The sequence below is a fragment of the Parasteatoda tepidariorum genome, chromosome 6, assembly GCF_043381705.1.
Source record: "Parasteatoda tepidariorum isolate YZ-2023 chromosome 6, CAS_Ptep_4.0, whole genome shotgun sequence".
Classification (NCBI taxonomy): Eukaryota; Metazoa; Arthropoda; class Arachnida; order Araneae; family Theridiidae; genus Parasteatoda; species Parasteatoda tepidariorum.
The window spans coordinates 46,190,941-46,206,401 of record NC_092209.1 but is presented as its reverse complement, the minus strand read 5'-3'; the positions used below and the strand labels follow the sequence as shown (position 1 = coordinate 46,206,401).

Genomic DNA, 15,461 nt, shown 5'->3' with positions numbered 1-15,461 from the left:
TTTCCAAATATTACTGATAGTAGTAAACTTGAACTAATTTCATTTATATCCCTATATTGTAACTTATTTGAATCAAAAATATATATTTTCAGCATGTAATTCTGAAAGTTATATGTTTATAAAATTAACATGTAAACTAACTAAGAAATGATACACAAATCATAAATTTTTCGGTCAATAATTCTTTCAGCACATTTGTTTTGTACTTGGCACATTCGCTCAAAAATGTATTCCTGTTTTATTTTTGTTTTGTTAAATAATGCATGTTAACTATTAACTTCTCTTTTATCTATTATTTAACGTGTGAAAACAAACTCTTTACTAAGAAATCTTCTTCATGGTTTAAAGTTCCCGGATTCGACCTTTGTCATGACAAAAAAAAAGTTATTCTACACCTGACAGGAAATGGCTGAAAACACCGGTGGCAATGAAAAAAAAAGAAGTTAACTCGGAAAGAAGAAAAACAGTAAAAAAATAGTGAACAACAACCGTTGCGTTTCGGCTTAGAAAAGGCTCTCAAAGAATAATTTAAAAAGAAAAAAAAATCGTTTGCAAAACTCACAAAACCGTGACCGTGATAGGTAATCAACGCGAGCAAAAGATTATCATCCAGTCACTAATGTATTAAGGAAAAAAGTCGTCTGAAGAAAAAAGGATAAATAACTTTACGAGAAGTCAGACTTAAAAGAAAGATATATTTTAGTACTCCTGACCTTGAGTGATACAACAATAGGTTTTTGTTTTGTTTTTCTTTGGAGGGAATGTAAACTAAAGGCGTTATTATGGCAGAAAAGAAATTTTAACAGTCTATACTTTTATATGTATGTAAAAGTTTTAAATTCGGTTTGAACTGAAAATAATTCGATTCAGGATAATTAAATTTTCTGTATCAATTCTTTTTAAGTTAAATATAAGAAAAAGATTTATATCGTTTTATTCTTATTTTCTTTAGGTGGCATCAGTTTAAAACAGTCGCATTGTATTTGAAAGCGCAATTTATAGAAAGCAAGCAAAACTAGAGTTAATATATTATGGCGAAAGATTCGCAAATGTATAGCTTACGGGTACATTTTATACGGCACTTAACCCCTTGGGGACGGGTGATTCATAAAAGCATTCGTACAAAATCAGAATCAGGATGTAAATAAATAAAAAACGGTAGCTTAAATGTAAACGTTGCTAATTTAACAGACTTACTTTGCTTTTACTTTAATTATTGTTAATTTAATCATATACACCAAAGAGCCACAACATTATGACCACCCTGCTAATAACATGTAGGACCACCTTTAGCCCTAAAAACAGCTAGCACCCGCCGTGGCATTGATTCCACAAGGTGCTGATAGATAGAGGTATCTGGTACCAAGTGCTCACCAACTGGTCCTGCAATTCCCTCACATTGCGAGGGGGTAGCGTGGCAGCACGAATTTGGTTTTCCAAGTAGGACCACAAATGCTCTATTGGATTAAGGTCAGGTGAATTTGGGGGCCAAGTCACTTGAAAGTCACTGGAATGTTCCATAGAATCCATGACGATTCGACCCTTATGACATGGTGCATTATCCTGTTGGTAAACACCATCCCCCGCAGGAAAAACTGTTTCCATGAATGGGTGAACCTGGTCTGCAACTATGTTCAAGTAGCTTACAGACGTCAGGGATTCTTCTATGAGGACTATGGGTCCTAATGTGCACCATGAAAACATTGTTCCTGGGCGAGAAACCATGAAAACCTGGGCGAGCCTATTGTTACAGATGGAGGGTGGTCATAATGTAATGGCTCTTCGTTGTATATAATCAATGTTAGTTCAAAGTATAACTAAATAATTTTATTTTGAAGTAAAGTAATGGTGAATTAAATAAATCAAACAATTATAACCCCGCCCACAAATAAACTGCTAAAGAGCTACTTTGGTTACCGGTTTGATCTTTTTACCCTGATGCTGGCCCGTCTTTGTGACAGATGGCGCGAAAGGGTTAAGTACCTATAGGCAATACGTCTAAACAATTTACCATGAGTGATTCAAATACTAGCTATATTATCAATTAATTGTTTTGATGAAACACATAAGAGTAAGTAGTCATACAACGCAAAATGAAAAACGTAACACCGTAATAACTTATTATCTAATGAACGGATTTTCACGTTAATGATCGAATTTAAGTATGCTTCTATTCCTATAGCGGATCATTAAAGTTAAGAAACCAAACACAAAAACGTACTTTCTCAGGACAAACATACTTTATTTGGACAAATTTGTCCTAAAATATGAGGGGGCTAGCTTCAATCTGGAAGAGAGGGCCCTTAGAGTTTAGTCAGAGAGCGGTCGTAAGTTTAGTCCCCTTTAATATAAAATTTACTTTTTGAGCATTTTGCCATAACTTTTAAAATTATTTTAACAGTTCGAAACATTTCTGCGCTGAATTATAAAACTTATTTATCCAAACATAATTCCATTCACAATATATTTTTTAACAATTAAATGAATTTCATAATTTATTTTAATAACAACAACAAAAAGCTGAATATTAGTACGAGTACAGTGCTGAAATAGGCTATTGGAAATATGCCAAATGGACTGGCATCCAATTCTGAAATATGCCATTATTACAAATGTTTACATTCTAAAGCATGTAGCTTCAATTTAAAACAAAATTGAGTGAAATCGGTCGAGTAGCTCTTGAAAAAAAAAATTAAGACTTTTTAAAAACTTAATTTGTTTTAAAACGATGCCAGCTTATTCATGCAGATAATTTCTCAAATTTTATGGTGAAAATTTTAATAGATATTCCAAAGATGACAACTTGCTCCGCTTTGCAAAGAGATATTTTCTAGTGGTAGCGAAATTTTAGTTATTTTTAGTTTAGTGTTTTTCATATTACGTAATTTTTTCACCACTACAAATCAAAAATTTCAAAACAACTAGTAAATAAAACTAAACGTTAGCAAACCAAATTTGAGGGACAATTTAACAAAAATAGGTAAGGTATAAATACTACTGATACGTAACAATTTATGAATCCTCTTTTTAGTTTCATGATGTGATAACAAATTACTAAAATGTTACATAAAAAGTCGTTAATTTTATTTTTTAATATTAAATTTTAGAGCTGTAATTTTCAGAATGGTTTAAATTTAATATTTTCTATGGGAAAATATTTCACTTTATATTGCTTTGACTATGGCAAGTGAACTGTTCACAATTACTACATGTAAAACATAGAAACATTATAAGAAATCTGTAAAATTATTATTATGGTTTTTAAATAAGTTAAGTTCACTAACTATTACGGGCTCAGTTTACGATATAAAATGAATATTACATACCATATAAACAAAGCAAATTCCATTCGTTATTTATTCCAATACGGCTGGCATTAATTATATCACGAGCTGCCTATAATAAAAGAAGAAATATTTTATAATTTATTTTTAACAATTGGGAACATTAAGAATAAATATTCAGATAAATAAGTGAACGTTTCAAATATTAAAGAGTTTAATTTCTTTCATATTTAATATTATATTTTTATATAATATTAACTACCATTGTACTATGCTGCTCTGTAGTCGCGTTTCAGCGGGCAGTAAGTCGGTCCACATGGTTTCCTTATTACAAAAATTAACAGTTAAACATTCTCGAACTAATTAACGAATGTCATAATATAAATAATATTCTAAAACAATATCATACAATTGTCATACAATAAAAATAATTCTAATATATATATATTAAGGACGGTAATCACGAAAAACTTATACGTATTTACTTAAATTAATAAATAATAACATAAATATTTGCTTCAAACACATCAAGATGATATGACCTACATTTGTTGATATTAAAAGAGACGTTACTTTCTATTCCACTAATATTTCCAAATCGATAAATCGTATGTAGTAACTAACTTCATCATTTTCTCCTGCGAACTAAAACAACGAATGGTAAAAGGAAAAAAAAATTGCTAAATGACCCTTCGGGGAGTATATTACAAGGACTAATCGGGAATTCTTGTTCGTAACTTTTTGCCATTGGTTCTGAATCAGCGAGTTAGGTAATCCGAGTATCTTGTTTGATGGAAGAGTCTTTATAGTTAACTAGTTCTTCTCTTTATACTGACAACATGAGTTTGTTTGCAACAGTTCTGTTCTGTAGCCCATGGCCATGTTTCAACTTGTTTAAAGAAAGTTTATCTGACAGATTACTGTAATTATGGAAAAAGGAAGTAATAATGACTTTTGTAGTTTATACTATAGATTAATGGGAAAAAATTATATGTGTATAGTTTTGGGCATGTTACGAAAAGCAAAATCAGTGGCAATATTTACGAACAAGCTAGTTTCTTGTCTGTAACTTCTCGCGTTCGTTACCTTTTGCCATTGGTTCTGAATCAAGGAGTTAGATATTTCGAGTCTGTGGTGATCTTTATAGTTAACTAGTTCTTCTTTATACTGACAACACGAATTTGTTAGCAACAGTTCTGTTTTGTAGTTAATGGCTATGTTTAATTTGTTTAAAAAAAGTTAATATGAAGTTTATCTAAGAGGTTACTATACCACTATAATTATGGCCATAGGAAATAAGAATGGCCCTTGAAGTTTATTTTATTGATTAATGGTAAAAAATTAGCATGTATACATATCTTGCCATATTACGAACAAGCAAAATAAGTGACAAGAGTTACAAACAAGTCAGTGTCTTGTACGTAACTTTTTGCTATTAGTTCTGAACCAACGAATTATGTAATCCGAGTATCTTGTTTGATGGATGTCTTTATAGTTAACTAGTTTTTCTTCATACTGACAACATGAATTTGTTTGCAACAACTGTAGCCAATAGCAATGTTTTAACTTGCTTAAAGAAAGTTTATATAAAGTTTATTTTACAACTTACTTTTGTGGTTACAGATTGTGACTACAGATTTTGTAATTACAGATTACAGATAGTGACTTTTGTAGTTTATTTTAATGATTAATGGAAAAGTGTATGTGTATATAATTTTCGGCATGTTACGAACAAGCAAAATTATTGGCAAAAGTTACGAATAATCCAAAATTCTATGTTACTATTTTGGCCTTCTTAGATAGTAATCTGAGTATCTTGTTTGATGAAAGTCTTCATAGTTAACTCTCTCTAGTTCTTCTTCATTATAACAACGTGACTTTGTTTGCAACAGTACTGTTCTGTAGCCAATGGTTATGCTAGGTTACGAGTTAGGTATTCTCAGTACATGGAGGTAGTTAATTCGTTCTATTATGTTGCTGACTATATGAATTTGTTGACAAATAACGGGTTCTGTAGTCAATGGCTACGTTAGGTTACGAGTTAGGTATACTCAGTACATGGAGGTAGTTAATTCGTTCTATTATGTTGCTGACTATATGAATTTGTTGGAAAATTACGTGTTCTGTAGCCAATGGCTATGCTAGGTTACGAGTTAGGTATTCTCAGTACATGGAGGTAGTTAATTCGTTCTATTATGTTGCTGACTATATGAATTTGTTGACAAATGACGGGTTCTGTAGTCAATGGCTACGTTAGGTTACGAGTTAGGTATTCCCAGTACATGGAGGTAGTTAATTCGTTCTATTATGTTGCTGACTATATGAATTTGTTGGCAAATGACGTGGTCTGTAGCCAATGTCTATGTTAGGTTACGAGTTAGGTATACTCAGTACATGGAGGTAGTTAATTCGTTCTATTATGTTGCTGACTATATGAATTTGTTGACAAATGACGGGTTCTGTAGTCAATGGCTACGTTAGGTTACGAGTTAGGTATTCCCAGTATATGGAGGTAGTTAATTTGTCCTTTTATGTTGCTAACTATATGAATTTGTTGGCAAATGACGGGTTCTGTAGCCAATGGCTATGTTAGGTTACGAGTTAGGTATACTCAGTACATGGAGGTAGTTAATTTGTTCTTTTATGTTGCTGACTATATGAATTTGTTGGCAAATGACGTGTTCTGGAGCCAATGGCTATGTCTTAACTCGCTTAAGAAGTTTATAAAAAATTTTATCTGAGGGATTGCTGAAATTATAGCCAAAGGGTTAATTATAACTCTTGCTGTTTTTTTTATTGGTTTTTAATATGAAAATTTTTAATGAAGATTTCTTATTCTTTTTTTAGTTAAAATAAATGAAACTTAAAAAAAAAAAACATTAACTGATAGAGAAAAAAAGCATTGTCTGATAATAGATATTACTTAGGCCGTTCTCAAAGTGGGGAGAGTGAGGCAGTTGTCCCGGGGACTTAGACAGTGGAGGAAGAGGACCAGTTTAAATTCCTTGCAATGTTCCTTCCACTCCTTGCTTTTTATTTATTTTTTATAATTGCAAATGTTTTTTCATTTCTATTTATTTACGTTTGCAATGTTCTAAATTTTAGATAAACAATTCACATTTAAAACACATTATTAAAAACATAAACAAACAAACATTTATATTTCAGTTAAAATAAACACACAAAAAATGGGAAATTAATATTTTATTATAATTGGGTCTTAGCAACACGAGAAGAAGTGAAGTGTTTATGCCTAACCATGTGTTTTAAATCAGTCTTAATTGGATATCTATAATTGCGCGTGTGTTGCAACTGATTGGCTCCTGAATTGACAAAAGGCACGATTTACCTTCGATGACGTCACTTGCATAGGTCCAATTATAAAAATTGATATTTTAGGAATGAAAGGCAAACCATTGTACCAAGAAGTCTTTTCGAAAATGCTTACAAAATATGGAAATTAGACTTTTTGTGTTTCGAAGAAGAACGACGAATTTTGTCCTGTGACGTTACAGATAGCGCAAGACTGAGTGATAAACCTGCGTTTAATTATTTAAAGGTATGCATCATAGCCGGCTTTAGCCCAAAGAAACTCCAACGCATATACCGTTAACCGGTTAAAACTGGGTCTAATCATGCTAACTTTATTTTCTGTCCCTTTGCATTATTGCAATGTCAGGAAATTTTCGCGCTCAATGAACATCAAATAACATAATCTATGCACCATCTCTCCACTATCTACGATAACATTATTATCCAGACGATATATTTTACCAAACATAAGTGTTCGAAATACCTTGCAATGACCTTTAAATTTAAAATAATATAAGTGTACTAGGCAATAAACCATAATTCTAAAAAAAAATATTACTGTTAGGGTTATCGGGTAGTGGTTTTTAACCTTTAAAAATTCTCAGAATAGGAATAAAAAATCTCAGAATCCCAAAATCGCTCGAGACAATTATACTAAGAAAGAGTTATTTACCTATTTTCTAGTAATAGATTGCTTTGTCGACATGTGTAACTTCGAGTTTTAACCGACTAGGACTAATTAGATCTAGTCTTAGTCGGTTAAATATAAAAGCGTTGGAGGTTCTTCAAGCTTAAACTAATTAGGATTAGTAATCTGCATTTTAACCAGGTGAAACTAGTTTATTTTTCAGAAGTGATGTCTCTGTAACGGAGACATTATCTGAGTTTTAAGGAGCAGTGCTAAGACTTGGGCATCATCTCGTTCTAACGCAAGTAATTAGATAATCTGAACTAATACAATTGTATGTGCACAACTGTGGTGTAGATTTAAATTCTAAAGTACTACAAAAGATTAATCATAAGTAATGCAAAATTTGGAAGCCATGTGGAACTAAATCATAAGAAAGTGGTTAATACATTGCTGTTCTAAAGTTTATGAAATTGTATTGAAGTTAGTTTTATTTTACATTACATTATGTGTTCTTTTAAGTGAACTTGTATTTTCATTCAAGAATGGGAAAAATATTTCAGTTTGCCGAAATATATTCAATTAAGAAAATTATTTTTTCCAAATTTTTTTTATTCAGGTTTTTACTGTGTAGAATTATGTAAATACTTCTCCTCTACCAAAATTTACTCCAATGTGTTTATCAGTTTTTGAAAAAAACAGCATTGAAAAAGTATGACATTGTGTTTTGAGAAAACATTAAAATAAAATACGTTAAATTTTATGTTTTAAAATTTCATTTATTTTTTCGTGCTTTTACAGAAAAAATAATGATATTATGTTCCAAACGATTCAGAAAACTGTTCTCTTTCAAATGAAAAAATTTTCTTTTTTAATTTTACTTGTTCTTATTAATAAGAGAATTCGGAACCTATAATTGTTTATAGTGTGTAAATTAGATAAAAAAGAATTATTTTATCTATGCAAAGAGTAGATATGTGTATGGAAATGTCGAATAGAAAAGTTCAGTGCTTACTAGTGCACAGGCAAAATCATGTTAGCATAATATATAATTAATTATCATTATATAATTGTCATAATTTAAAAAACTTGTGTGATCAAAAAGTTTTCTCATGGCTCATTTGACAATATAGAATTTTTTAAAAATTTTTTTGCAATACAAGTGAATCCGATACTGTTCTTTTTTGAAGGAAAAAAAATTCTAACTCCTTTTTGTTCCATTCTTTGATTCAAAGAATCCTTTTTTGTCTTAAGAATGAACTATTGAACCGAATTGTAAAGTTTTGTTCCATCCATCCAGGTAGTTCATTTCAAGAAGCGAGGCGAAAATATCTTCAACAATGGCTACCTTTTCAGCTCTCCTAACCACTTTTAACTTTCAAATCTTATACCAAATACAAAAAATAAATAAATAAATAAATATAAATAAAACATGAAAAAAGGGAGAAAAAAAACTTTAACGAATGTTTCTGAAGAGGTTCCTTGAATTTCAAGTTTACTTCAAATTTTCTCCTTTTTTTTCTTTCATAGTTCTTATCGCGCCCTAGAAAGAAATTGTGATAGAAGCTTCTTGAAAGAAAACTTCAAAATCGTGGCAATAAGTATTTTTTTTCTTTTTGGCGCTCCTAGAGGGCGTTGCCTATGGCAACTGGATAACTCGATTGACGAGAAGATTTTTCCTTGGCGCGACAGGAGCTTGTATATATGAAGTTCCTGGCACTAAAGCCTCCAAGAGAAGCAAATTCAGCTTTAAAAATGGAATGACTTTTGAAGTCGCATATAAATTTGAATTGCTACCATATTTTAGAAGCGAATTTAGAAAACTTATTGTGTTTCTTTGAAGCAACGATTCTGCAGATATAAGCCTCCTCGAATGAGACGCGGAAAATCTTTCGATTTCAAAGTCAATTTTGTTTGAGTGGATTCAAAGCGTTTAAATTTTCAGAGTGAAAGTGCATATATAAAAGTATTAAAAGTATATAAAATTTTTGCGCGATATTTCGAGAAAATAAGAAATCCTATTAAGAATTTTTTTTTTCATTGAAAGTATTCCAAGTCGATGAATCTGGCAATAAACTGAATTTTCTGAAAATCGTTTGCGGGCAAATTGAATCTTACAGTTTGGAATATTTTTTTAAAAGTAAATTGAAAAGATTTTTTAATAAAGAAAACTCTGCGGAAGCATAGTATTCTCATAAACCTTACTTTTAAATCTAATTTTTTACTTTTCTTTCAAACCAAATTTTAGCAGACAGCAAAACAATAAAACTGTTTGACTTTTATAAACTATAAAAAGAAAGGTTTCATTCCAACGATGTTTAAAAGAGAATTTAGAATCTCATTAATAAGTTTCTCAGATTGTATCGATGTAAAACTCTCCGAATGCGACGAAACTGTTTATTAGTTTCAGAGCTTAATTCTTACTTACTGTTTAAAGGTTTCATGGTTGTGAAGTTCTGAAAAACTTTTTCAGAATTTCATAAATTTGTAAAAATGGAATCCTGATTTTGTGAAAATCGAAATTCTTAAACTTTATTGTAAGATGGTTAATCTTAAGCAGAAGCATGGTTCATTTAGCACCGTAGTAAGTTGGCAACAAATTTGAACAATATTACAGTTCTAAGTTGGATCAAGTTTTCTGAATGTATTGGGCAAATTTGAAATATGTGACAAAACTTTCGAAACAAGTTGTTTTCATTTCTTGAAGATGAATGTGTACAGCTCTTAGCAGCTTCTTTTTTTTTCTTTTTGAAAGTGGAATCAGTCCATTTGTAACTATAAAGCCGTTTATTTGTTTAATCTTTTACAATTTTAATAATCATTGTCGCCTTGTTATGTTTCATCAAATTACTGTGTTTAAAACATCACCCTTCTTTTACCAATATTTTTAAATTCATTTAAACACTAACCCTTATAAACCTCGAACTTATTCCATTTCCAAATGGCATTATTCCACTTTCAAAAATAATGGCAAATGCATTACCGTTGGTCATATCTAAAAACTAATTTATAAACTTCTTGAATTTTTATTCATTATTTTCAAATATCTTATTCGTTTTACTTCTAAATCAACTTCCGAACAGATCTCAAATGTTTCTTGTTTTTTAGCACCAATAATACTAGTTTTCAGCTATAGTTTCTTTGAAATGAAGCTTCAATTGTTCCGTTTTGTAATTATTTCATGTGTACGCCTAATGAAACCCGGTGTCAATGTTTTAAGAACTATACAGTTTGTTTAGGGTGTCGCGCAAACACATGGCGATATTTTTTCGCGACAAAATTGCGTGGATGCTTCCAATCCGAAAGTGGAACTAACCTTAAGACCAACAATGAACATTTAAATGCATAGTTTTTGATCGCCGCGTTGATTGTTCGAATTTGTTTTTACTTGTTATTTATTTGTTTTTTCGATTTTAATAATCATTATTGCATTGTGATGTTTCCTCTAACTTTAGTGTTAAAACATCACCAACATCTTTGCCAATGTTTTTACATTTTATTTTTGAACACTAACCTTTAAAAAGCTTGGACATCTTTCCGAAAGGACTTATTCCACTTTCAAAAATAGCGGCACGTACACTACCATGGGTCAAATCTGAAAACTAATTTATAAATTTGTATTCATTATTTCCAAGTAACTTATTCTTTTTACATCATTTCTCTAAATCACCTTTCGAATGTTTCTCAAATGTTTGTTTTTTACCACAATAATAATAATTTTCAGCTGCAATTTCTTCGAACTAAAACTTCAATTGTTTTGTTTCGCTTTGTAATTGTTTTATATGTACGTCTAATAAATTCCAATGTCAATGTTTGGAGAACCATTCATTTTGTCACTGGTGTCACGCGAAAACACAGCGATATTTTTCTCGCGATAAAATTGCGTAGCTGCTTATAAACCCGAAGCAGAACTAACCTTGAAACCAACAATGAAAACTTAAAAGTCCGGCTTTTTGATCGCAGCGCTGATTGTTCGAATTAGTTTTCTTGTTTCTCGGGTTATTTATTATCTGCGTGATTGTAGTTTTTCAAATATGGTTAAAATCAGGAAATCGTGATATAATCTTTGCGCTTTTATAAATTTTAGCGTGATTGTATGGAAAATTATAACCAAAACAAACAATATATTTAAACTCAATTTAAAACTCAGATTGCATTATTGTCTATCGGAAATGTAACTAATAACTTTCCTTCACCATTGTAGTAAATTTCGAAGGCACAATCGTTTAATGATGTTTTTTTCTGTGTTCTAGAAAGAAATAAAAACGATTTTATAGTGAACTCTTCTGAAAATTAGATAACCAACTTGTTGTCAAAATAGAACAATTTATGGCGGGTAACAATGGAGTAATATAGTGCAATAGCAATTATGAATATTCCGTATTTCTCTAATTATTCCATTAAATAACAATCAATATTCAACTGACATTAATCAGTTGTTAAATTAGAATTCGTGGTTTAAAAATTGTTGTTTTTAAAATAAATTATGCTAACTATTTGTTTTTGAAAAGTCGGTATAATTTTCAATCTAAATTTCAATAATTAACGCCATGGAGAGAGAATAAAAAATATAAGTTAATAATAATTCTTAAGGAATCATTAATTTATTCCATACAGTGTCCATTTTTTCCATCACGAAATCAGGACCATATTTTAAAATATTAACCAATTTCTCAATGATGAACTTTATACAATAAGTTTGATCTGTTGTTTTAGGATTTTAACTTGTTTTAGGATTTTTTTCTCAAAATCAGAATCCTATTTTCTTAAATTTACGAAATTATAAACAGGTTTCTCAAAACTTTACAAAAAAAAATGTACAGTCCATTCGTTTTGTGACTTTTTCACAAAATCAGGAATCTATATCACTAAACTCACGATATTTATGAGTAGATTTTTCACAATTTCTCAAAAATGAACTTTGTACACAAAGTTTAACCTGTTCCCTCGTTTTGTTTTTCACAAAATCAAAAACCTATTTTCATAAATTCATGATATTGTGAGCAGATTTTTCACAATTCTACAAAAAACGGTTAATTCCCAAAAAGTTTGACTTGACTTATACACCTTTAAAATTATACAGCTTCACTTATAATCTTGTAATTTTAATAGCATATAAACAAATACATGCATAAGTTATATAAATTTAAAACTTGTGGACTTTTTTAATAACAGTTTTATAATTATTCGCATCCCGACAGAAAATTGTCAAATTTTTATAATTGAGCACTAAAAGAAACTCTCTTCAGCAACTGTAAAATCATTAGTCGTTCAAAATTTGCAATTCAAATTCAAAAGCATTGGGCTCAAAGTAAAAATTGTCATTTTTATTTATAAAAGTCAGGAAGTCGAAAGAAGTAAGGAAAGTCAGCGTTACTGCGTATTTTTCTCCTCTCTAAAAATAAAAGCTTTGTTATAGAGTTTCTAGAGGTTCACAATTTATTATTAAAATAAAAAAGCTTTGTTCTAGGAATGAGTTTTGGCCAACCCGAACCAGAAGAATTTTCAACCGAGCCCCAAATACACAGGATTACTTCGAGCCCGAGTTCACCCGAGCACAAGATATAGTCAAATAACGACCAAATTTTGAAGTCTCGCCTCTCGGACTTGGATCAAGGAAAAACAAGGAAAATTAACAATTTAAACAAGGAATTTTTAGTCATTAAAACCTTTTCATCACTAGCTTGTAAAAGACAAAGCAAAGAGTAAACTAAACTCACTAAAACTCTAAGATGACTAAAACAATAACTAAAAATCAAAATCTCAATCTAAATAAAAGTAATTGTACAAATAGAGCTTTCAAAATAAATGCACCGAACAGAAGTAGCAGATTACTGTACTTTTCTTTTACGTTTTATATTTTTTATACTTAATAACTGAAGGAAACATTTGTTTAAAAGTAGTAAAAGAGTTTATGAAAATTTAATTAACAGTTCGAGCCTGAAATCTTCTTTCAGTAAACGAGCCTGCGTTAGGCCGGGCTGGCGTCCGTCCCAGCTCTACTATGTACCCAAAAACAAAAACCACAAATTTTCAGGATTTTTCGCTTTTTGGAGTACTCTTTTTTTATACGATCTTATATATATATATATATATATTGATACAATATTAGAAAACACTATTTTTTGCGGATATAATCGTGTGGGCTCATGAAAAGATTAAATCTTTTATTTTCCGGATTTTTCAAAAAAAATTTTATCCTTTTTTTCCGGCATTTTTTATTATTATTTTTTCCCCCTTTTTTCATATGTCTGTAATTTTCCGTTGTTTTATCTTCATTTTTTATATATTATATATATATATATAAATATATATATATACATATATCACGCTCTAATTACATGTAAAAATATATTTTGGTACTTTTAATAATAAAGAAAAGTTTAACTCTTACTAAAAAAAATCTTCTGGATTATAGGAATTATAGTTGTGCTAAAATATGCTGTAAAATCCAAAAAAAAGTAGTTTGAATTTTTTTTTTTCATTCATATTCAAAAATGTATAAATAATTGATTTTGTAAATAAAATAAATTTCACTGGTGAATAACTGTTTCTCTTAGTTCTAAATAACTGCAAATTAGAAAAATTAGCATTTAAAAGAGAACTGCGTTGGGAAGATTTTACCTTTAAAGCAGAAAATGTCACTGGTGTTTCATGCTGTATTTCATAACCATAAATTATTATAATGCTAAATATGGAATTTTGCATTTATTTTGACCTAAATTAATACAAAGTAATGAAAAAAATAAGTTTTAATAAAAACTCTGTGTCGAAGGGTTAATCCACCAAAATCTAATATAGATAACCCAAATAATCGAAAGCTAAAATAAACTCATTAAAATATCATCAAAGCAATTTTATTTTAGGTAATCGAATATTATTTATTACCATTAGCATATTAATAAATATAGACTAGTACTAAAATAATCGGCGTTAATTACTCATTCTTGTTCGTACAACAAAGGATAAAAAAAAAAACTAAGGAACATTAACTTTGTATAAATAATGCTTCCTTATTTGATAAAACTACTATCGATTTGCTGTCTTATCGGCAATAAATAATGTTTTAATTGACATATTTACGTCGAAATGATGTAGCAGGAAAGTTTTAAGAATAATAAATCATAAACCTTAGCGTGCGTAATTTCGCTATTTTATCTTTACCGAGAGAATAAAATATTCCTTTTACTTCGGATTTTTTTATACAGAAAAATATATTAATATCAGTATTTATGCAGACAACACACTACTCATAGATTGCTCAGCAGATCTACGAACCACATTTATCTACCCAATCTAAGTTACTAAATTTTTGCACGCATACCATGCAATCTTATTCCAGAAAGAAATCATTGTTTTTGAAAGTATAATTTATATTCATGTCTAGATTTATTGAAGAAATAGTAGTAGAAATTTTGTTAAGTATTGAATAAATAAATAATTTTAAAAAAATCTTTTTTTCCTTAATATTAACTTCAACTTTCGTTTAATAATAATCGGCAATCGAAACAGTACATCAGAGAGATTTTTTTACTGTTATGCTATAGAAATTTACAAAACGAAGAAACTCCTTTCCTTGCTCACTGCGTTCACCAACTCCGTGATTGCTCCGTATGGATAATCGTCAATTTTTTTAAAAACGGTATTTTTCAAAAAAGCGATCATTTTGTTTAAGAAATTTACACCGAAGAGCCATTACATTATGACCACCCTCTATCTATAACAATGGGCTCACCCAGGTTTTCATGGTTTCTCGCCCAGGAATAATGTTTTCATGGGGCACATTAGGATCCATAATCCTCATAGAACAATCCCTGACGTCCGTAAGCTACTTAAACATAGTTGCAGACCAGGTTCACACATTCATGGCAACAGTTTTTCTTGCGGGGGATGGTGTTTACCGACAGGATAATGCACCATGTCATAAGGGTCAAATCGTCGAGGAACATTCCAGTGACTTTCAAGTCATGTCTTGGCCCCCAAATTCACATGACCTTAATCCGATAGAGCATTTGTGGTCCTACTTGGAAAACCAAATTCGTGCTGCCACGCTACCCCCTCGCAATGTGAGGGAATTGCAGGACCAGTTGGTGAGCGCTTAGTACCAGATACCTCAGACTACCTATCAGCACCTTGTGGAATCAATGCCACGGCGGGTGCTAGCAGTTTTGAAGGCTAAAGATGGTCCTACATGTTATTAGCAGGGTGGTCATAATGTAATGGCTCTTCGGTGTATA

At 30.5% G+C, this 15,461-nt stretch overlaps 1 protein-coding gene across 1 annotated transcript in view; it reads right to left on the bottom strand.

Moving 5' to 3' along the window:
- The window catches only part of LOC107440650 (uncharacterized), a 173,189-nt gene that overhangs the window by 130,576 nt on the left and 27,152 nt on the right, over positions 1-15,461 (bottom strand). Inside the window, exon 2 of the mRNA XM_071182324.1 lies at positions 3,327-3,396. The gene's annotated coding sequence lies outside the window, so the exon portion shown is untranslated. The remainder of the gene's footprint in view (positions 1-3,326; positions 3,397-15,461) is intronic.